Raw genomic sequence first — 24,719 nt, 5'->3', positions numbered from 1 at the left:
ACACAAATACACACATACACCCATATACACATACATACACACATACAATGAATGCAAATATATACACATATACAAACACCTACACACACACACACACACACACACACACACACACACACACACACACACTAGCTATTTTGTGATAAATCGGTTTCTCTTGACAAAGAGCTACATTGAATTTCTCGATCTTATGGGTTTATCTGTGGGGTGGCATGGGCTTGAAAGTCTGTGGCTTAGTCACCAAGAGGAAGGAAGCAGAAAGTATGGGAGGATTAGTAATAATTAAGGTCACACTTTCCCCATTTCACATTAATTCTTCAGGAACCAAGAAGTTCAAGAGCATGGTACTACTCGTTCACACATTTATCATTTTAAACAATATTATATTTATGCTTGCATTTATATGTATATATACATACGCACATATATCACCTTAGGTACGGGCTACAAGATACAGAGTAGTGAACAAAGTTGAAGAATCCTGCATTTCTGCATCTTATAACTAACTAGTAATTAATAGTTAGCTGTTCATGCCACAAGGCTGTTTTATCTACCACTTCTCCTTACTCTACTTCTCAGGATTCAGTTCAGTGTTTCTAATTGTGTTTAATTTATTGTGTCTCTTTAGCCTGCTTTAGTTTAGGGCAATTCTCTGATCTTTCGTTTTCTTAGTTTTGATTCTGAAAGATACTTATCTATCATTTATATAATGTCCTTTCACTTTGATGTTTTCTTACAATGTTTTCTTACAATTATAAACAGTTCATGCTTTTGGTGGGGAGATGTTATAGCAGAGATAATATGATATTTCCGGAGTATTACAACAGGGAGACTGCTGTGGAATAATCCTTTTATACACTGTAAAGATTTGTCACTACAATTGGTTTAATAAAAACTGGCGGGCCTTTGCTCATCACTCCTCCCTCTCTCCAACTGGATTCTAGGAGTATGGCTAAATGTTTAGCTGTGAATCTCTGCTTCTGCTTCTGCTTCCATCAGCTACTGGATGAAGGCTCTGGGATGACATATAAAGTAGTCCTCAATCTCATTATAGGGGAATGGCAAGACCAGGCTGGAGAAACCCACAGAAACAGCTGACCTGAACAAGGGGGAACTCATGGACCCTAGACTGATAGCTGGGAAACCAGCATAGGACTGACCCAGCCCCACTAAACATAGGTGTTAGTTAGGAGTCCTGGGCAGTCTATAGGACCTCTGGTAGTGGATCAGTATTTAGCCCTAGTGTACGATTGGACTTTGGGAGGCTACTCCACATAGAGGGATACTCCTCAGTCTAGGCACATGGGGGAGGGCCTAGGCCCTGCTCCAAATGATGTGACAGTCTTTGAAGATCCCTCATGGAAGGCCCCATCTCCCTGGGGAGCAGAAAGGGGATAGGATAAGGGGCTGGTGGGGGGTAGGGGAGGGAGAGGGAACTGGGATTGCCATGTAAAACAAGATTGTTTCTAATTTAAATTTTAAAAAGAGAAGAAAAAAAAACTGACAGGCCAGTAGCCAGGCAGGAAATATAGGCAGGACAACCAAACTAAAGATGCTGGGATGAAGAAGGGTGGAGTGAGAGAGATACCAGCAGATGCAGAGGAAGCAGGACATGTATAAAATGAGATTACATGCCATGATCCATGTGGCAGAGGGTAGATAAGAAATACGAGTTAATCTAAATGCAAGAGTTAGCTATTAACAAGCCTGAGCTAGTGGCCGCACACTTACTATTACTATTAAGATTCGGAGTGTTAATGTGAGACCACAACCAAGGAAAGGAAAATTCTGCCTTCAGGAGACACATCACATTTTGAAGTAATATATGTAGCTATAGTTTGTCATTTACACTTCTCTATTATTCTATACTTTCCCTGAGCTTTTTCCTTCTCTACACTTTACATATGCATCTTACTCATGCTTGCCTGGGCTGAACATGTTTTCTAGATCCTAAAGCTAGAGACCCAATTGCGTATATGGCAGGTCTCCTTAGTCTCACAAACTCAAATCCTGGATCTTCCACCATGAATTGCTCCTTCTACAGTGTCTTCTGTCTCAAGGATTGGCATCATACCTTGTTTTATTGGACAAGCTAAGATTTAAAAGCAATCATTAATGTTTATTTCTCCTTGACTCCAAAATCAATAGGCAATCAAGTCTTCCCAATTTTACCCACTATATGTTTCATATAATTGTTCTTGCCTCTTATCATGCCTCATTAACAGCATTTTTCAAGAAAAAAAATTGTAATTGCTGCTTTCACCAAGTCTACTTGGCACAATCTACTAAGCAGCCTTCCAGAACCCACACTGTTCTTTCCAACTTCATCCCACAATTCAAACAGGTTGATTTTTAATTATCTTTTAGTTTTGAGATTAAAATATAATTACATCATCCCTTCCTACCCCTTTCCTTCTTCTAAATCTTCCCATATATTTTTTCTTAATGTAATTTGGGGGGGCAGTGTTTCAAGACAGGGTTTCTCTGTGGCTTTGGAGGTTGTCCTGGAAGTAGTTCTTGTAGACCAGGCTGGTCTCGAACTCACAGAGATCTGCCTGCCTCTGCTCCTGATTAAAGGCGTGCACCACTGCTGTCCGGCTCTTAATATAATTTTGAGCAGGTCACATTTTAATTTCCTTACATCAACCTTCCCTAAATTCTCTTATACATTTATATTGCTCTTAGAATAAAAACTAATATGTTGGCATAGAAAAGGGAAAAAAATAAAACCCAATCCTTGCCATAGTGGTCTTTTCATCATGCTGAAAACATTCTGAACACATTATATTCATTGGAATTCCTTGGGGAAGAAATTCTGTTTGATTTTATGAAATGGCTATCTCTTTAGTTCATAAAACAAATTTTAAATTATTAACAATCATGAATGGTGAATGATGAAATTTTTCTGCCCACAATTATTTTGGGTAAGTCAACAGTGCTCCATTATCTCAATATGAATCAAAACCATTTCTACACCAACCATGCAATTTGATGGAATTCACCTACATAGATTCTCTCAACAAAGCATCTATCAAGCATATGACTTAACCTGATAACAATCTTCTTTCAACTAAACCATATTTTTCCTTGATCTGTGTAGATCTTCAATTGTGATGTTGTGACAATTGTTTGAGTGAAATGAATTTTGCCATCTAAGATTAGGCTTGCTGTGAGGAGAGAAAGGAAATGCTGTTGCTTGCTGTCTTCAAGTTTTCAGGGCATTGATTTAATTTGGAGGCAATATTTGTCCTAACAGTGTGCTGAAATGAATATTTCATTTCTATCTCAAGCCACATGCATAGTCATGTTAAAAATTAGTCTCAGTGGCTGGAAAGATGGATCAGCAGTTAAGAGCCCTCATTACTCTGACAGAGGACCCCAGGTTTGATTCCCAGCTTACAACCATCTGTAACTCCATCTCTAGGGGATTTGACTCCCTCTTCTGATCTCTACAGGCACCAGGCATGCATATGGTACACAAACATGTTTGGGAGCAAAACACTCAAATGCTTTATAAATCTAAAAATAGTTATTAAAATCATTCTCAGTGAATATGATTATTTTTGAATTTATAAAAACATATTTGCTATTTGAAAGTACTACAGCAAACTTTCATAAGTTATATACCCGTAGGGCAGGATTAAGAGAAACTTTTAGATCTGTGTACTTGATATTTATTCAATTTTTGTATAATTTGAGTCTGAATGATGAATGTGTAATATTTAGCAAAAGGTTAATAAAAGCATCTTTAACTGACCCAATGAACATGCTTGTGGGGAATGTGAAGGCTAGAGTCAGAGCAGGTGAATGTGAGAAGTTCCTGAGCATCTCCAGGCCATCCTTGAGAGCAAGACAGCATCCTCTGCAAGCTGAGAGTAAGGTGGAACAGTAAGGTACCCTTCGGGAACGCAAGCCTCTGTGGCGTATGCCATCTCAGGCTTCCCAAGTCTGGAGTCCAAAACGGTTGGGGATATAAAAATGCAATAACCACATTGTAGAGAACAAAGGACTTTTAAAAGGTTAAGAACTAGCTTCACGGGCTGGCTGCTGGAGATGCTTTATGCTGCTAAAGAGACACACCTTCTGTATTTATAAAGCTGGAAGCCAGGCAACAAGGACAGAGATCTTGGTGGTACCATGAAGGTGCAGACCTCAAGTTCTGCAAAAGGCAAAGCCTGGGTTTCACCATCAAATCATCTAAATACAGTGTTGAGCTGAATCACATGGTATGACAGCAGGGTGTGCCATACTCTAGGTGTACATGTAATTCTGGTCTCCACTGACAGTTATACATAACAGTGGACATACAGTATCAACAACTGAGTAAAGATTGCTTCTATTATTTCCCCCAGAGTAAAAAAGAGAAACAATGAATGGGCTCAGTAATTTATTTTTGTTTGTAATTTATTTTTGTTTACCTTCCTTAGCTCTCATCCGACCAACTCTAGTTCATTACTCTTTGGAATCTGTCCCACAGATTCTAACTTCCTTGACTCTGGCACATTCTCATCACTATTTCCTTTACTCAGGTAAAACCAACATGGATTTCCCTTTTATCCTTTCTCTGTAAACCACCTCCAATTATAAGCTTTCTTCCTTGTTTAGCTTTTTCTTTCTTCCAGTGGAGGGCAATAGTCTTACAATGCCTATTGGCTAATGTCTGAGAATTATTAATTTACAAAATGTTAATTTTTTACATTTGTTTATTGTGTGTGTCTGTGTGTTCGCATTCTTGAATGTATACATACATATACATGCTATACCACACATGCCAAAGAGAGGACAACTTTCATTAGTCGATTTTCCCCATTTTCTATTTGGGGCCTGTGGATCACACTCAAGTTGTCAGGCTTGGCAGCAGAAGCTTTTAGCCCCTGAGCTATCTGGCTATCCCCCCATTTCACATATTCCTGTGACATTTTCTAATTATTTAAGATGAAAACATTTATCAAGTTTTTGTTAGTCATTACAGCCAAAATCAAAATCTGCTATTGTTTTTCACAAATAAATTTAAAGCACACTGTTGATTGAAAAAATGCATAATACAGAGAGAGAGATGATAAGATTCCATCCTTCAGTGAGGATGGAACCTGAAGCTTGTGATTCTTACACACTTGGAAGCATCTGTTAGCAGCAAAGAGAATGAGGCATCCTAAACACAAGCACACCTGCCACCTGCCCTTCCCTTTCCTTTCAGCTAAAGCAGAAGTCAAGCTTTCCTGAAAGTACTCCTCCCTGCATCTTTATGACGGAAGCTGAGTGTGTCCAGATCTGTTCCAGGATGCCATGGAACCTTTTCTACAGGTTCTATATGAACTTTGGATAAACAAACCCAGGCATGATCTGCCAGTGTTCCTTCTCAAACCATGGCCCTAAACTGAGCATGCCCAATTATATGCATTTGAATCTGAATGTGCCTTGGAAGGTGTCCTCGATTAAAGTGACAACAAATACAAGATCTGGAATAACATTCCCATAATTGTTTGGAGAGGGTACTAGTTTTGGAATAATCCTGGTCCTCTCCATAGCTGCTACCAGTAGTAACCCTTTCTCTATTCGTTCATCATCTGGTGTGCTTATTTGCTTAGCCCTTACCAAGAGAACGATGAGGACCCACTGTGTTCAGAGACACACCTCTTTCACCTCCATGTTCTGTGCTTAGCACCCGAAAAGACCCAAAGACACCAGTATACTGCTGTGGCCAACTGTTATCAGTAACAACATGTCACCATGACTTTCTTTCAAGTGCTGTGGAACTGGTATTAGGGTTACAGAACTCAGAGCCTGATCTTATTCTCTCTGGGGTATCAAGAAGGCAGATTTTGATGATGGCAGGCTGATTGCAAAGGGGTGTGTAGAACTAACTGACAGAATGCTGTTGCTAGAACTGTAAAATCTAGCCAGTGGCAAAAATAACTCCCTTCGACTTCCTAAATAGGTAGGTAAAAAAAATTCAATTCCATTTGAAATGGAATAATTATGTGATAAGTGTGTACAAGAGAAGGAGCCTAAACCCTGTTTCGGTTACATGTCTCTGCCAGGCAAACTTGGGAGGCAGCAACAAAACAGTGGAGCTGGAACCTGGATTTCTTGGAGCCAGGACAAAGGTCCACGAGTAATGGAATGTACTCTCATCTGTGTCGTCTTCACATTTACCAAATCATCTGCCTCTGTCTCATGTGCACCTTTTTGGAATAAAATAAAAAAGGTACTAGAGAATATATAAGGTAATTATTTAGCTATGAATAACAGATAAGCAAATTGACAGCAGAAGGAATTATGACCAGTGTGTCCTCACTTCCAACTGAAGGTTTTTACAATTTAAGTACAGGCGGTTTTGTAAAGTTTTTTTTTTTTTTTTTTGTGGCAACAGAACACTTTAAAGATCAGTGTTGGGATTAAGTTTCACCTTTTTGTTATAAACATATAATATGATGTATTGTAAATGTTTCAGAGTTTTCTTAAATGCAAATGTTTTGGTCAAGAAAAATTTCTTAATGGTGCTTTGATTCTTTCAGGGTTCATTTCATTATCATTAATATGTAACCTACAAAATCCACTCCCTAGCTTTCTAAGAACTATTATATGGGCAAGAAGCCTATGAGCCTAATAATAGTCCATTCTTTGAGACAGGAAGCAGAATTTTGCCAAGATTAAACAAGCCCAAATACCAAAGTTTCAAGGTCAGGTTGAAACAGAAACCACAAATTTTGATTTGATCTAAACTTGGCAGGTAATCCTCACACGATTGCTTCTACTATTGAATAAAGGAGATACATATTCGCAGTTGAACAAAGAGAAGCAGGGAGACCAGTTTGAACTAGCAGAATGCTCGGGAATGGATTAAGAGCTCAGGTCTGTTAAGTGAACATGAACCTGAGGACCTGTGCTCATGTCCCATTCCCAAGGCACCTGGAGAAAGTTAGCAGGAGGATGAATGCCTTCAGAGAAGTCAGCTAAGCTTTCTGAAGCAAATGAGTAGCACAGACATACAAATATACCAAGTGCATAGTAAATCACAGAAGAAATGTTCAAAACTTGGAAGTCCAGGATAAGATTTAGATGAAAAAAAAAAGAGCCAACTTTGAATTACCATTTACACAGACAGTTAATTTAATGTGGCCAAAATTCCTTTATCTGCATATCAGAAATCTAAGGAAAGAAAGGTGTTGTGTGTAAAATGTTTCCAAGTCATTAATACACACACACACACACACACACACACACACACACACACACTGATTTCTTTCTTTCTATTTTTTGGGGGTGGGGCTCAAGACAGAGTTTCTCTGTGTAACAGCCCTAGTTGTTCATCATCCCAGGCTGGCCTTGAACTCACAGAGATTCACCGACCTCTGCCTTCCTAGTGCTAGGAGTAAAGGCATGTGCCACCACCCAGTTTTTATACATCATTATTTGATACTGTACATAGGCTTCCTGGTGTCAGTGAATGTCATGGAGCTACAGACTTGCTTTGCTTTGTGTTTCCTGAAAGAACTTCCAGAAGCAGAGCCCAAAATACAATGAGAGCCTCTGGAGTACAATGCAGAATGCATGTATAAAACCCAAACACAATGAAACCTACACATGGGCCAGGAACCAAAGTCACATCAGTAATTTATAACCCTTCCCAGGGTCAATAATTATAAACCCTATCTTCCAAATGTAACGTTTCATATAAGTAGCTTAAACCAACTTTATCTGAAGGTTTCTGACAAAGGAGGTTTTGTAAACCAGGATTGGTGTTTTGTTAGAGACCATCCAGGCAGGAATATAATCACCTCCAACAGAAGCTCAGCGTTTCCTCTGGTGCCTTACATGATATTATATTGTTCAGTTCCGAGATCCACCCAAGGGGAATCCACTGCTTCTCTGGAGTCTGAGTTTGTGTAGGAGTAGACCTGACATCCAGTGTCTAAAATCAAATCCCAGTTTCCTCACAGGTGCTTTCCTCTGTGTAGTTTCCTTTCATAGCCAAATACAATTGTCAAAAAAGTGAACTCAGTATCTCTCTTTAGCTTTACTAGCAATGAATGAATGAATGAAGAGTGTTATTCCACTATGTCCTCCATCAACAGGTCCTTGGATACACATACCTTGAAACTACCCCTCCTGCCAGCGAGGTTAGTTGGAAAGTTCTCTGAGCAGGATAAATGAAATTCCAAACCAGATTCCTATATCCTGGCTTGGTCACCTGATCAACCACTACCCAGCTTCGGTGGTGTAGGGAATGAAATGTTCTGTCTTTTTGGTTAAAGGGTTAAATGAGAAAATGAAAATTTTATCTTTAAAGAAATTGTAAATATGCTATTTGACAACAACCCCTCCTGAGGCAGCACAGTTCAAAAAAATCAAAATATATGCTTGGGTTTCATTCTCCCTAGCAACTGCATAGTATTAAATTAGCCAATTGATACAAATGTGAGCCTGAGAACTGGCCACTCTGAGTGAGGCACCAGACCCATCTAAGTCAGTTTTGATAGATCCAGGGGATCCTGCTGAGTGTACTGGGTTGCTTTATTTAACAAGGCTAAGCACTCTTTTGCAAAGTCAAACCTAGTGTTTTTGCTGAAGTACTTTGGATTGTGTGGCCAATTTTCCTAACAGCTACCGAGGGATGCTCTCAGAGCAAGCCGGACCCTTGGATGCTTGGGCTTTGTTAGCTTGTGTTATTCAAAGGTGAATACTGGAGCAAGCCTACTTTTTTTTTCTAGCCTGCTTATTGCACAGTTTCATTCTTCACTTTTCCATTTTAAAGACTCACTGGCTCTTCATCTGTAACTTTTGCCTTGTGTGATTCCCTGGGCAGCTTCTGAACTTACCTGCTCTCCTAAGCATGTAATCTTGCCTCACTTCTCCCAGGACCTGCCCTGGCACTGTCCCACTGAACAATCTGTTCTGGGCCCCAGTTAGATGTCATCACAGATCGGTGTCTGGTGCATGGCCCTTGATATCTGTTAGCTTCTTTCTCTACCAGATGGCCTGGCTCCATGCAGGTCTCTTCCTGCATCCCCAGCTACCAGCTTTGTGCTTGGAGCTTAACGTGAACACAATACAGTTTGATGGGAAATAGTTGCTGTTTTGAGTCTTGTTTGGTTGACTTGATTTGTTGATTCTGGAATCGAACTCATACATCTTGGTCATACTTTGCAAGCCCTATAATTAAGTTGTACTTACAAACCTTTTAGCATAAATAAGATAATTGAGGTGGCAGAGTGTCTAATACTGGTTCCCAGGGTTATTAAATTCTTAGTTATCAGTGTCTTCATCAGGAACACTAGGCTGCAATGATCGTTAACATGGTTTTCAGTTCCCTACATCATTTTTGCTTTGGATTCACGCTAGACTATGAATTCTCCTGGATTCATTGGCTTCTGTGTTCTCATGAGAAAAAAAAAAGATGTTTATTGTTCTGTCTACTACCAAAAATTGTAACTTAAGAATACCTTAATTTTTAAGTAAATGGCTTATATTTGCTTCTTTCACTAGTTAACAAAATGCTTTTTACTGATGGGTATTTTGTGATTACAAAAACAATCTCAGATATGAAACGCCACCTGGTGGACATGTTCTCAGGCAGGTCTCGGCCATGCAAGAACAAGAGAGCTTTGTTCTCTGGCCAAGAAATCGCACCATACTTTCTCCTTCCTATACCCAAATCTCAACTTCAAAATTGCCTTTGCTTTCGGTGAATCACACGAAAGTTTTACGTGTTAAAAGAAAATATATTGATTTGGACCATGTTTATTTGATATTTATCTGCTTGTTTCACATTTACAATGTGGTAGGGGGTTAAAGATAACTCCAGAAAACTAAGACGGAATGTTTTCAGCCTCTTATCAATTTGGTTTGAAAACAATCCTTGAGCATTCAAAAATGCCTTGGCTAGACAGACAGACAGCAAGGGATAGAAGAGTCCACATGTCTTAGAGCAGAACATACAATAGAGCCCAACCTTTTCTCTAGTGCCTGGCACTGGCTCAGCAGTTTACAATTTGCCTTGTTTCAAAGGGAAACCGTTTAGCGGGTAATCTGTGGCCCTGCATTAGCAGAGTTATTTCAGTATGAAGTGGAATCTTTGTCTGGATAATGTTTTCACCAAGTTTAAGGAAATCTAAATGACCTCCACTTAAAAGGAACGAAAGCACGTATTTATGCTGGTTTCTTTCTCCACCTCAGAGAAAAATATCCATCTATGATGTCCACTAAGGTTCAAAGAAGCTAGGAGAAGGTGGTCATGGTTAATTAATGAAGCATCAAGAGGATTGCTACCAGCTTCCAGCCCTGCTTATGATGCCTCTAAGGTACTTTATTTAATTTTCACAGCAGAAACTCATTCATTTAACCAGAGCTAATGATTCTTTCCAGCAGCCTCAGGTCAGCCAGCTATTCATATTGTAATTGCATCACTGTCTCTCTGTATTTCAGTCTCTCACAAACACATTTTTCCCTTTTCATTAGTTTTTCTCTGCCCTAATTGCCATCAGTCAGCTTAGTACATTATGATATTTCAATTTCAGTTTCCTATATCCACCAAGCTAATGCATAATATGCTTATTTCTTTGCAGGTTGTCACTTGATTTTTCTTGTTCAGACACTTCTTAGGATGTCTCAAGAATTTTGAAAACTCTCTGAGCCTGAAAAACAATTCCTTTATTGGGATAACCACTCAAGTTGAAATTGCCTCCCTTCCTTGCCCTTGTCTTCCTTCTTCCGTTTGTATAGCTGGACTATAAATACAACCTCCTTGAGTTATATAAACACAGATATTTCTATATGGCCTTTGTCCTAACTGAGACCCTCAAAATAGTGCATAAAAATTTCTTGCTCATATTCTTGTCCTCTATTCTTGAAAAGGTTTAATAAGCTGCCTCTTCTTGCATGTGCCTTTTAAAAGAAGGCTTGGAGATCAGTCCAAACAATATAAAGGAAAGGAAAACTCCAGGGGAAAATGTAGAGAAATTGCAACCTTTGTCACATACCTCCCCCCATTCTCTATCCCCAAGGTGAATTACAGTGTCAGGAAAAACTTTCTTTATTCCTACAAAATATTTCATGCCTTTGTGGAAAACCCTACTGAGGTCATTCACAGATACTAATTTCAATGTCATTTGTATCAACAAACAAGCCTGAAGTAAATATCTACCTGTAAGTGTTAATGTATCTTAGGTATTGAGTACAAAATAGGAATAAATAAAAGGCACAATTTTACATTCTAAGGACTTATGGTATTACTGGAATTGCAGGATTGATTTCAAATCATATCTGACTGGAGCTCTAAAGCTACATTTTATAGAGCTTATCACAAGCATCCTGTGGAATGACACAGATGCTCAGTGGGGTATTAGGAGCACAAACAGGGAGACAGTACAGTTGGTGGAATAGTAGCTTGACTGAAACTATATCCATATATTTGCCACTAGAACCTCTTGAGGTGAACTTATTTGGGGGAAAAAAGCACTCACAAATATAGCTGGGGAGCCTAAGATGTGGTCATCCTAGTTTACCTGGGCAGGCACTAAATCCTAGGACAAGTGTCTTTATTAGACACACAGAGAAGGCATAGATGCAGAGGAGAAACCCTGTGAAGGTAGTGGAACACAGTCAAATTATGCAGCCACCAACCATGTAATTTCTGTACTCATCTGAAACTAGAAGTGGCAGCAAGGGTTCCCCTCCCCTAGAATATTTGAAAAGCAGGTGGCTCTATCAACACTTGATTTCAGGACTTTAGAAAACAGCTGTAAGAGAATACATTTTTAGTTGTTTTATACTACCAAGTTTGTGATACTTTATGATGACAAGTGTAGCATTCCAATACACAAGCTGTGAGTCTATTTGTGAGGGCAGATTCCAAATATCCTATAATCACTCCCAAGTGCCCTGTGTTAGTTTTTCTTCTTCCTCTTCTTCTTCTTCTTCTTCTTCTTCTTCTTCTTATTATTATTATTATTATTATTATTATTATTATTATTAATTCAAGTTATGGAACAGGCTTGTTTCACATGTAATTCCCCTCTCCCTCCCCTCACCCCCATTCCTTCTCCCCCACCTCCAACCTAACCCCAACCCCATCCACCCACCACTCAGCAGGCAGGGTGGGGCCCCCAACCGGGGCTCCACCAAGTCCACCAAATCTTCCTGTGCTGGGCCTGGGACCCTCCCCATGTGTTCAGAGACAGAGTGCATCCCTTCAAGTGGGATGGGCTCTCGAAGTCCCCCACATACACCAGGGCAAAAAGTCAGTCCACCTCCGGAGGCTCCCAGGAGTTCAGGGGCCTCCCCGATGGCATCCATGATCAGGGGGCTGGATTAGTCCCCTACTGGCCTCCCAAAGTGTGTCTGGGCTCGATATGCTTTCCCTTTTTCAGGCCAACTGTTTCTGTGGGTTTCTCCAACCTGGTACAGACCCCTTCGTTCTTCATTCCTCCCTCTCTTCAACTAGGTTCCAGATTTCAGCTCAGTGTATTTCTGTGGATGTCTGTCTCTGCTTCCATCAGCCACTGGATGAGGACTCTAGGATAGCATAGAGAGTAGTCATCAATCTCATTCTAGGGGAAGGGCTTCTAGGCCATCCTCTCCTCCACTGCCCGGACTGTCAGATCGTGTCATCCTTGTAGGTCTCTGGAGATCTTTCTAGTTCCAGATCTCTTCTCGGACCTATAGTGGCTCCCTCTGATATGGTATCTCTCATCCTGCTCTCTCTCCTCTATTCTTCCCCCAACTCAATATATCTGCTCCTCCATTTCTTCTCCTCTACTCTTATTCTTGTGCTCTTATTGTGGAAGCACCCTCTCCCCTAACCTCATGCTCTTGATTAGCTCGGGAGTTCATGCCACTTCCATTCCTGGGGACGATTTATCCCTTAGAGTCATTCATGATTTCTACTTTCTTTGGGGAAGAGGATTATAGGCTGGTAAACCTTTGCTCTATGTCTAAAAATCATATATGAGTGAGTACATACCATGTTTGTCTTTTTGTGATTGGGTTACCTCACTCAGGATGGTTTCTTCTAGTTCCATCCATTTGCCTGCGAATTTCAAGATTCCATTGCATTTTTCTGCTGAGTAGTACTCCATTGTATAAATGTACCACATTTTCTCTTTCCATTCTTCAGTTGAGGGGCATCTAGGTTGCTTCCAGGTTCTGGCTATTACAAACAATGCTGCTATGAACATGGTTGAACATATGTCCTTGTTGTATGGACATGCAGTATTTGGGTATATACCCAAGAGAGGAATGGCTGGATCTTGATGTAGGTTGATTCCCATTTTTCTGAGCAACCGCCATACTGATTTCCAAAGTGGTCTTACAAGTTCACACTCCCACTAGCAATGGAGGAGTGTTCCTTCTTCTCCGCATCCTCTCCAGCATAGGTTGTCATTGGTATTTTTGATTTTAGCCATTCTGACAGGTGTGAGGTGGTATCTCAGAGTTGTTTTGAGTTGCATTTCTCTTTTGGCCAAGGATTTTGAGCACTTTCTTAAGTGTCTTTCAGCCATTTCAGATTCCTCTGTTGAAAACTCTCTGTTTAGTTCTGCACCCCACTTTTTAATTTCATTGTATGGTGTTTTGGTGGCTAGCTTCCTGAGCTCTTTGTATATTTTGGAAATCAGTCCTCTGTCAGATGTGGGGCTGGTGAAGATCTTTTCCCATTCTGTGGGTGGTCTTTTTGTCTTACTGACTGTGTCCTTTGCCTTACAGAAGCTTTTCAGCTTCAGGAGGTCTCATTTATTGATTGCAGACCTCAGTGTCTGTGCTTCTGGTGTGATGTTCAGGAATCGTTCTCCTGTGCCAATTTGTTCAAGGGTTATTCCCACTTTCTCTTCTAGAAGATTCAGTGTGGCTGGGTTTATGGAGAGATCTTTGATCCATTTGCACTTAAGTTTCGTGCATGGTGACAGGTATGGATCAATCTGCAATTTTCTGCATGTTCGAATCCAATTGTGCCAGCACCATTTGTTGAAGATGCTATCTTTTTTCCATTGTATGGATTTAGCACCATTGTCAAAAATAAGGTGTTCGTAGGTGTGTGAGTTAATATCTGGTTCTTCAATTCAATTCCATTGGTCCATCTGTCTTGTGCCAATACCAAGCTGTTTTCAGAACTATGGCTCTATAGTAGAGCTTGAAGTCAGGGATGGTGATGCCTCCAGAAGATCTTTTATTGTAAAGAGTTGTTTTGGCTATTATGGGTTTTTTATTTTTCCATATAAAGTTGTTCTTTCAATGTCTGTGAAAAACTGTGTTGGGATTTTGATGGGGATTGCATTGAATCTGTAGATTGCTTTTGGTAGGATTGCCATTTTTACTATGTTAATTCTGCCTATCCAAGAGCATGGGAGATCTTTCCACTTTCTGGTATCTTCTTTAATTTCTTTCTTTAGAGTCTCAAAGTTCTTATTGTACAGGTCTTTCACTTTTTTGGTTAGTGTTACCCCCAGGTATTTTATGTTGCTTGTGGATATTGTGAAAGGTGATGTTTCCATGATTTCTTTCTCATTGAGTTTATCATCTGTATACAGTAGGGCTACAGATTTTTTTGAGTTAATTTTGTATCCTGCTACCTTTCTGAAGGTGTTTATCAGCTGTAGGAATTTCCTGGTAGAGTTTTTCTGGTCACTTATGTAGACTATCATGTCATCAGCAAATAGTGAAAGTTTGACTTTGTCCTTTCCAATTTGTATCCCTTTGTTCCCCTGTTCTTGTCTTATTGCTCTAGCTAGAACTTCAAGTACAATATTGAAGAGGTATGGAGAGAGTGGACATCCTTGTCTTGTTCCTGATTTTAGAGGAAATGCTTCCAGTTTCTCTCCATTTGGTTTGATGTTGGCTATTGGTTTGCTGTATATCGCGTTTATCATGTTTAGATATGTTCCTGTTATTCCTGTTCTCTCCAAGATCTTTATCATGAAGGGATGTTGGATTTTGTCAAAGGCTTTTTCAGCATCTAGTGAGATGATCATGTGGTTTTTCTTTTTCAGTTTGTTTATATGGTGGATTACATTGATGGTTTTTCGTATGTTGAACCATCCTTGCATCCCTGGGATGAAGCCTACTTGATCGTGGTGGATGATTTTTCTGATATGTTCTTGGATTAGATTGGCCAATATTTTATTGAGTATTTTAGCATCGATGTTCATGAGGGATATCGGTCTGTAGTTCTCTTTCTTAGTCTTATCTTTGTGTGGCTTGGGTATCAAAGTGATTATAGCCTTGTAGAAAGAGTATGGCAATATCCCATCTGCTTCTATTGTGCGGAACAGTTTGAGGAGTACTGGTATCAGCTCTTGTTTGACTTTCTGGTAGAATTCTATAGTGAAGCCATCTGGTCCTGGGCTTTTTTTGGTTGGGAGGCTTTTGATGACTGTTTCTATTTCATTTGAGGTTATGGGTCGATTTAAACTGTTTATCTGATCTTGATTTAATTTTGGTGATATTTATCCAGGAAACTGTCCATTTCCATTAGATTTTCTAATTTTGTGGAGTACAGATTTTCAAAGTATGACCTAAAGATTCTCTGGATTTCCACAGTGTCCGTTGTTATATCCCCCTTTCTGTTTCTGATTTTGTTAATTAGCGTGCTCTCTCTCTGCCTTTTGGTTAGTTTGGCTAGAGGTTTGTCTATCTTGTTGATCTTCTCAAAGAACCAACTCTTTGTTTCATTGATTCTTTGTAATGTTTTCCTAGTTTCTACTTTATTGATTTCAGCTCTCAGGTTGATTATTTCCTGGCGTCTACTCCTCCTTGGTGAGTTTGCTTCTTTTTGCTCTAGTGCTTTCAGTTGTTCTGTCAGTTCTCTAATGTGACTTTTCTCTAGTTTCTTCATGTGGGCACTTAGTGCTATGAACTTCCCTCTTAGCACTGCTTTCAGAGTGTCCCATAAGTTTGGGTATGTTGTGTCTGCATTCTCATTAGATTCTAGGAAGTCTTTAATTTGTTTTTTTATTTCTTCCTCAACCCAGAAATGGTGCAATTGGGTGTTATTCATTTTCCAAAAGTTTGCAGATTTTCTGCCATTTGTATTGTTGCTGAATTCTAGCTTTAATGCATGGTGGTCTGATAAGATACAGGGGGTTATTTCAATTCTTTTGTAACTATGGAGGTTTGCTTTGTTGCCTACTATGTGGTCAATTTTAGAGAAGGTGCCATGTGGTGCTGAGAAGAAGGTATATTCTTTTGAGTTTGGATGGAATGCTCTATAGATATCCGTTAACCCCAGTTGGGTCATAACTTCTTTCAGGTCCTTTGTTTCTTTGTTAAGTTTCTGTCTGGTGGTCCTGTCTAGTGGCGTAAGGGGAGTGTTGAAGTCTCCTACTATAAGTGTGTGTGGTTTTATGTGTGGTTTGAGCTTTAGTAATGTTTCTTTCACAAATGTGGGTGCCTTCGTATTTGGAGCATAGATGTTCAGGATTGAGATTTCATCTTGATGGACTTTTCCTGTGATGAGTATGAAATGCCCTTCTTCATCTCTTTGGATTGATTTTAGTTTAAAGTCCAATTTGTTAGATATTAGGATTGCTACACCAGCTTGTTTCTTGAGGCCATTTGATTGGAAAATCTTTTCCCATCCTTTTACTCTGAGGTATCGCCTGTCTTTGAAGTTGAGGTGTGTTTCTTGTAAACAGCAGAAGGATGGATTCTGTCTTCGTATCCATTCTGTTAACCTATATCTTTTTATGGGTAAGTTAAGACCATTGACATTTAGGGATATTAATGTCCATTGTTCGTTGGTTCTTGTTTGTTTTGGATTTATTGTTGGTGGTATCATTGTGTGTGGTTTTTGCCCTCCTGCTTCTTTTTGTGTTTGGTAAAATTAGATTATCTATTGCCTGTGTTTTTGTGCATGTAGTTATGTTCCTTGGGTTGGAGTTTTCCTTCCAGAACCTTCTTTAGTGCTGGATTTGTGGATATGTATTGTTTAAATCTGTTTTTGTCATGGAATATCTTGTTTTCTCCATCTATAATGATTGAAAGTTTTGCTGGGTACAGTAGTCTGGGTTGACATCCATGCTCCCTTAGTGCTTGTAGGGTATCTATCCAAGACCTTCTGGCTTTCAGAGTTTCCATTGAGAAGTTGGGTGTGATTCTAATTGGTTTGCCTTTATATGTTACTTGGCCTTTTTCCTTTGCAGCTCTTAATATTTTCTCTTTATTCTGTAGATTTGGAGTTTTGATTATTATGTATGGGGGGTGGGAACTTCTTTTTGTGGTCCAGTCTGTTTGGTGTCCTATAAGCTTCTTGTACTTTCATAGGCATATCTTTCTGTAGGTTGGGGAAGTTTTCTTCTATGATTTTGTTGAATATGTTTTCTGTACCTTTGAGCAGTGTTTCTTCACCTTCTTCTATACCTATTATTCTTAGGTTTGGTCTTTTCACGGTGTCCCATATTTCCTGGATATTTTGTGTTAGGGATTTGTTGGACTTGAGGTTTTCTTTGGTTGATGAATGTATATCCTCTAGCGAGTCTTCAATAGCTGAGATTCTCTCTTCTGTCTCTTGGATTCTATTAGTTATACTCACGTCTTTAGATCCTGATCGTTTATCCAGTCTTTCCATTTCCAGCATCGCCTCATTCTGTGTTTTCTTTATTGTGTCTAATTCAGCTTTCATGCTTTGAACTGTTTCAAGCACTTCCTTCACTTGTTTGGTTGTTTTATTATGGGTTTCTTTAGCTTCTTTAAGAGATTTGTTTATTTCTTGAATTTTTTGGTTTGTCTTTTCCTCCATTTCGTGTAATTTTTTGCTTGCTTTTTCTTCTATTTCTTTAAGGGATTTTCTTGTTTCCTCTTTGAAGGTCTCTATCATCTTGCTGAGATAATTTTTGAGGTCCATCTCTTCTTCATGCACTTTGTTGTGCTTTTCATGTCTTGCTGGGGTGGAGTCCCTAGATTCTGGTGGTGTCATATTGGTCTTTCTGTTGTTGAGCGAGTTCTTATTCTGTCTTCTTCCCATATCTTTTTCCAGTGAGTGCAGGTAGGATCTCTCTATCTCCTCTTGTTACACTGTAGTGTGTGTGGGCCAGGAATTCAATGTCTGAAGCTCTGGATGGTCTTGCCTCTCCTTGTAGTCTCCTCACTCTCCTGGTGGATCGGTCCACGGAAACGGAAGGAAGAGTGGCCTGTACCCAGATTCAGGGAGCTCCTCCCTGCCTGGGCGTGTCTGTTTCAAGTAGCCTGGAGGGATCTGGGTGAATGGCGCTTAGGACAGTTGGGAAAAAGCAGGGAGTCGCTCACCTGGTCTGTGATGAGTCTGGTCTGTGATGAGTAGGCGGCAAAGAGGGAAGGCGCCCTGTGTTAGTTAACACTAGTGTTTTCCCCATTGCTTTTCACAATTGCCTTCCCCATTGCCTTCCACCACTGCCTTCCCCAATGCCTTCCCCATTGCTTTCCACCATTGCCTTCCCCATTGCTTTCCACCATTGCCGTCCCTATTGCCTTCTACCATTGCTTTCCACCACTGCCTTCCTCATTGTCTTCCCCATTGCCTTCCCCATTGCCTTCTCCATTGCCTTCCCATTGCCTTCCACCATTGCCTTCCCCATTGCCTTTCACCACTGCCTTCCCCATTGCCTTCCACCATTGCCTTCCCCATTGCCTTCCACCATTGCCTTCCCCATTGCCTTCCACCATTATCTGACTCCCACCATGGCTTGCCTTCTATCCCTGCCTTCCTGCATTGCCTTGGGGTTATATTCACACACATGGATTTTGAATACATATTGATACCAGAAAACCTGGCAAACAAATAAAACCCTTTCAGGAGGGAGTCTGGGTCTACTTTCAACAATTCCTTCTTTACTTCAAGTGTAATTATGTAGAATGTTGAAAGACAGCATGATAATATTTAGGATGAGTATTGTGATACCTTTGAAGCCATCTGAAGGTGGTAAGTGTTAAGGAGATGTGCCAAGTGTATTTATTTTCACCTTTTCCCTAATTTAACAACAATTCTAGGTCAAACAGACATTAGGGAATCTGTTGCCTTCAAACAATGTCTGACCAACTTCATGATGTGAATCTACTTGAAACATTTGTTGTTTATTTGCATATGTAGCACAGTTGAGTAAACAACAACACAAATCTTTAAAATATTCCAACAGGTCGCTTTGAGTACTTTGATCTCCTGCAGTTTTACTTCATTACTTTGGAATCCTTAAAGCTGAGCTTAGACTGGAAGGCTAAAGGCAAGCATACATTGCTGAAATTTGATTCTGAAATGGATAATCAAAAGCATTTGTATCTTACTCCTAAGACTGACTCCTTATCAGATGGCAATTGTTTTGCCTCATCAGTCATCTTAGGAGAATTTTTGAAATATAAATATGTAGTAAGCTTAATTCTTAAACAATACTCACCACAAAGAAGGTGCTCAACAAATATTCCTTTAATAAATGAAAATTTATTCTCCTATGAGTCTAACTTTACATAGTTCTTTGCTTGTGATGGGTACAATTCAAGTAACTCTTCTTAAGTGGAAAAGTTGATGGTAGCTATCTATGTATTAAAGGCCACATGATTCCCTTATACAAAAAGAAACAGCTGTAACTCTCCGAGAGTATTGAACAAGAAAATCCAACCTGGACTTGACCAAAAGGAGAGGGACTGGGTTTCCCTAGAGGCTGGTGACCTATATTAAGACAGTAGTCACTACACAGCAGCAGCCAGTTTTTATCATGTAGAAATATGAGGCCAATGTTGCTATTTGTCTCACATGTTTAGGAAACCCAGAACACTTGACATTTTAAAGATTTGCAGTGACAAGATGTGTGCTGGGGTTGGGGTGGGTAGCAGTATTCACTCTGTAATAATCACATCGGCTGCCAGAGAGGTTCAGGTCCCACAGGTCTAGAGGTTTTAGCATCTTTCATTTGCCTCTGATTTCCTTGAGTTTCTTTCTAATTCACCTTAGTTTCTTTCCTTCTTTAGAAATGGTACGTGCAGTGATGGGATTCAGGAAGAGTCCTGAAAGACCTAGTCCAGTTCTGTAGTGCACAGTAAAGCTTCCCTTGGATAAGCCAGAAAACAGGCTGGGAGCAAGTGAACCTGACCTCAAGCAGTCTAGCACCACGAATCTTCTGCAGAAGATGTTTCATCTTGCAAAGTTTTCCAGTGGGCATCTTAGTTTCTGAAAATCAGGTATGTATTATAATACATAAAGTAAATTTTAGCTGCTTCCTACATACCAACCTGATGGATTAGCACTTTTTGAATTAAACATTTTAAAGGACAATGGGAAGCTTTTATCCTTAGTATGTCATCAGTGGCATTCTCTTTAGTCTGAATGCTGTCATGGTGGAATGCAGAGTATAGTAATACATTTTTATGTTTGTTTTTTTGCTATTACTAGAAGCACTCTGCTCTATCTTGATGTCAGTGGCCTGTATCTCCAACTATGTGACTAGCAGGTCTTTATTCCTACTTAATAAACACTAATTTAGGCTGAAGTTTCTTCATCTGAAATTCTTGAGAATTAAGTTTTGGGTTTTTTTTTTCTTTTTTGGATTTTGGCATGTCTTTGTATACTTAATGAGATACAGTAGAGGAGGAACCCAAGTCTAGGCAGGATATTCACTTATATTTCTTTTACACATTGGACACATGGTTTAAAGGAATTTTTATATAATATTTTTAATGTCCCTGACTTTTGGCTGTCACCTTTCATGAGGTTAGGCATGGAACTTTCCACTTATGGAGCTATGTTTCATGTTTCAAAGAAATTCAGATTTTGGAGTTTGTGATCCTGGATGCTTGACTTATAGTCCTGGTAAAGGACAATGTATAAATAAACACATAAAAGTTAATAAAACTCTGGAGAGATCAGATTGGGAAATCACATAGGTAAGTTGAAATTGTCCTTGTTCTTTTCCAATACCACTACACAGACAGACAGCAGACAGATACACACACACACACACACACACACACACACACACACACACACACAATCTAGGATAAGAAAAACAGTATAAATAAGAAATTATCCACATTAGAAATATTTAAACTAGGAAATTGAGAAATACTTGAAATGAGGAATACCCCTCTAACCCTGAGAACTGATTGCTAAACAGCAGCAAACTCTCATTCTGTCCACATTGTTTATTAACCCCAAGGGAGTTCCTGCTGTCCATCATGTACTAATGGAACTTTCCTTTTGCTTCTACCAGTGAGAAAATGATCAGTTTGAGTAAGTGCAACTTGCCAAATGTTAGGAAAAGGAAACATTGAGAAAGACAAATTTGTAACTTCATCTGCTGTATTCAAAGGGGATACTTTTCCCCATCTTGACTCCTGCCCTATTGTCTTGTCCTAATCATTACAGCATGACTAAGGGGTACGGAAATGTTCATCGTCTTGAACTATTTCCAACCTGGAATCACCAAGAACACTAATAAAATATTTCCATTCCTCTTTAGTTCATTTCTTCTGAATTGGCTTTTATTTTAGATTCAGATTTAGATTTATTTTATTTTAGATTATATTTAGATTAGTTATGTACCCAGAGATACTTTGGGTTTTAAAATGGTATTTCAGGAATACATTGATGAAACATTGTCATAGCATGTAAAGGATCTTGACCTTTACTCTTGAGTTTCCTTTTTCCCATCACTCTTTGCTGTTGGATTCCTTTGCCTTCCTTGAAGGTCTTTGGCATTCAGAAAGCTAACGTTTGACGCTCTTGTGAAGGAGGTCCATTTACTTAGAGGCCTCTTATGCAGCAAGGATATTTTACTTAATAGTTCCCCCTGCAGTCTGGATCTGTGTTAGTGAGATTTATCGCATCACCCTGGAGTGAAGGTTTGCTCTGCCTCAGGACACTGATCCATTTTGGAGAGGCTGCCCCAGGGGTTGCAGCCTCAGTGAACTGTTTCACTTCCCATGAAACTGGCCCACTTTCCACCCACAATACCTCAACTGCATACCTGCCAACTGTTTCACCAACTGTACTGTAATTTTCACATCAAATATAACTTTCATTTAAAGTGTAAAGATGGAAGGCAGACCAGGGGAAGTAAGCACTAATTAGAACACACTCAGAACTGGGAAGCTTGTCTGATCTCTAAGGCTTCCTGAAAGGGATAAGGGATAGGTAGTTTCCATCAGAGTTTCAAGGGATGATCTGATTTTGGGGACTGGGTCATGGGCAGCTGTTTTTTTGTTTTTTTCCTTGCACTGATTCCAAGGGGCCAAGAGGTGCCCTCTTAACAGATAAAGCACCCACTGGCATCAAAACAGATTAAAAACTATAGCATGGCATGTATTAGTCATCCACAGAGTGCCCAGGAAAAGCGGGTCTTTACAAACCTGCTTAATGAGAGAGCTGCTTGGTGAAGCTAATCAGAGGAGAAGTGGAATAAAGCAAAAAATATTTCTCACTATTCCTTGTGTGCAGCTCATCTGTAATTGGGTTTCTACCAGGCTATTCAAACTGGATCGATAGCTTTCATTTATTAAGTTCTTATTATTGAATGTGTCCGGTGCCAAGCAACTTTATTGCCACACTCCTCTCTGGTGCTGATGGAAGTGATGTAAAATCAACTACCTGGCCATGAAAAAATGATATTTCTTGCTTTTTCTCCAAGTTTACAGTTGAAAAATTACAGTTTGTTTATTTCTAATCTGCCATACAGAAACGAGCATTTAAGTGTAGCAAATATAAATAATGACCTGGCTATTTGGTGTTCTTTGCAAGATGTGATATATTTGCAAACATAACATATGTTTGCTATTCCAGTTCATTATTACATGTTTATTGGTTTACCTGATAAATTTAACTGTTCACAACACAAAAATGAGGACACAGAAGACACACATCTGACTCAGATGGAATGTAAGGGCCCACCTCTATTCTCTGAACAGAAACAACTAAAAAACGGAGGAAATGTCTTGGAAACAGTTTAACATGTTTTTCTTCTTTGTTTAGTTGGTGGGCATTTTCTAATCTCATGTATCAAGAGAGTGGAAAAATGTTTCCATAAGAAGACTGAAAGAATGTTCACTGCATTGTTATTTGTAATTAACAAATGAATGGAAACACTGTAAATGAGCATTAACAGTGAAAGGATAAGCACACTGTGATATAACCCATGCAGTGGAATACTACCTAGCCCACCCATGCACCCAAAAAATAAATAAGGGAGTGTTCATTTGCTACAACAGCATAGATACACTTAAGGAAGGAAGGAAGGAAGGAAGGAAGGAAGGAAGGAAGGAAGGAAGGAAGGAAGGAAGCGAGGCAGCAGCAGTTCCACAAACAGAGTAAGTTCACTGATGAGCATTCTAAAAACTATGTATTATTTTGTAGAGACAGATTAGTGGTTGAAGCTAGGGGTGTGGGTGGTGAGGTGGGTAAAGGCCAGAAGCATCCTTTGAAGATAATATGCTCTTAGCTACTGTGTTCATGGTAATACGAGTGCAAACATACATAATGTAGACAAACTAACGTATATTTTTTGCATTTAATAATTATGGCATGCCATTTAAAATATTTTCTAAAATTGTAAATTATGATTAGAAAATTTATTATTTTAAATATATTTTTATTTGTATGTGTGTGAATACATGCATGTGCATGTGTGTCTTGTGTATAGAAGTCAGAGAACCACTTTCTGGAGGTTGTTCTGCATTTCTACTATGTAGATCTCAGGAATCAAATCTACAGTAAGTGGATTTTGGTGAAAGTTGCCTTTACCCTCTGGACCATTTCACTGGCTGTTATTTTAGTCCTTTTATAAGGTTAGAGTTCAATGAGATTAAGTATATCTTTTTGTGTGTGCAGACATCATCACTGTCTATTTCTAGAGAACTTCAGGCTTATACAAAGTAAATGTATTTTCTGTAGTTAATGAACTATATGTGAGTCTAACACCTGAGTAGATGATGAGGGTGTATGTAATGTGGGACAACTGTCTTATAAAGATGACGCCATAAAATGATATTTCCCTCAGATTTAAAATATAAAAGTAAGTTCTTAGACTACTCTGATAGCCAATTATTTATGAGAGCTGCTAGTAGGTGGTGGGCCTAGGACAGAACCCTGTGTGTCGTTAAATCCTTTGACCTCAGAATAGTTCTGTGTGGTATATACAATGGTAACCTCTGGTCTTGGATCACAGACCAGTAGATCCAAGATCCTTTTAGGGGGAAGGAGGAGTCATGGAAATATTAAAATCACCCAGCAAGATCAGATGATGCCAGAGTTTAAGCCGGATGGCTAATAGAAAAAAATCCAGGAATAATTTTCAAATGCCAAAAACTTAAGTGAACTAAGTTCTCTAATGGGAAGTATCTCTGAATAGATAAACCCAGGTATGTTTTTTCTCATCAGGCACTTGATGGTGACATTCTCAGATCACCCCAAGACATCAAATGCTGCCCTAGAAGTTCAGTATACAAGAAGAAAACCTGCCCACAACCACCAGGCCAACAACTTAGAGCTGGGTGCTAGCTTTTAGATTTCCACACAACCTGTAGATTGTGGCCTACAGGAGCAAGCCAGAAAAATAGAAGCTGCTCCTTGTAAGAGACAGTAGTGGGAAAGCCGAAGGGCCTCAGGAAGTGTGGCTGGGGCCATTGACGAAAACTTCATCAAATATTACAAATTTCTCTGGGCTCTGGAAATTTGGAGTCCATTTATTTTTCTGGCTGGGTAAAGGAGTAAAGCAAAGGAAAGCTCACAGACTAGAGAAATAATTTCTACAGAGGCCAGCAGAAGGCTC

This window comes from Cricetulus griseus, chromosome 2 (assembly GCF_003668045.3).
Source record: "Cricetulus griseus strain 17A/GY chromosome 2, alternate assembly CriGri-PICRH-1.0, whole genome shotgun sequence".
In the NCBI taxonomy this organism is placed as follows: Eukaryota; Metazoa; Chordata; class Mammalia; order Rodentia; family Cricetidae; genus Cricetulus; species Cricetulus griseus.
Note: the sequence above shows the minus strand (reverse complement) of the source record.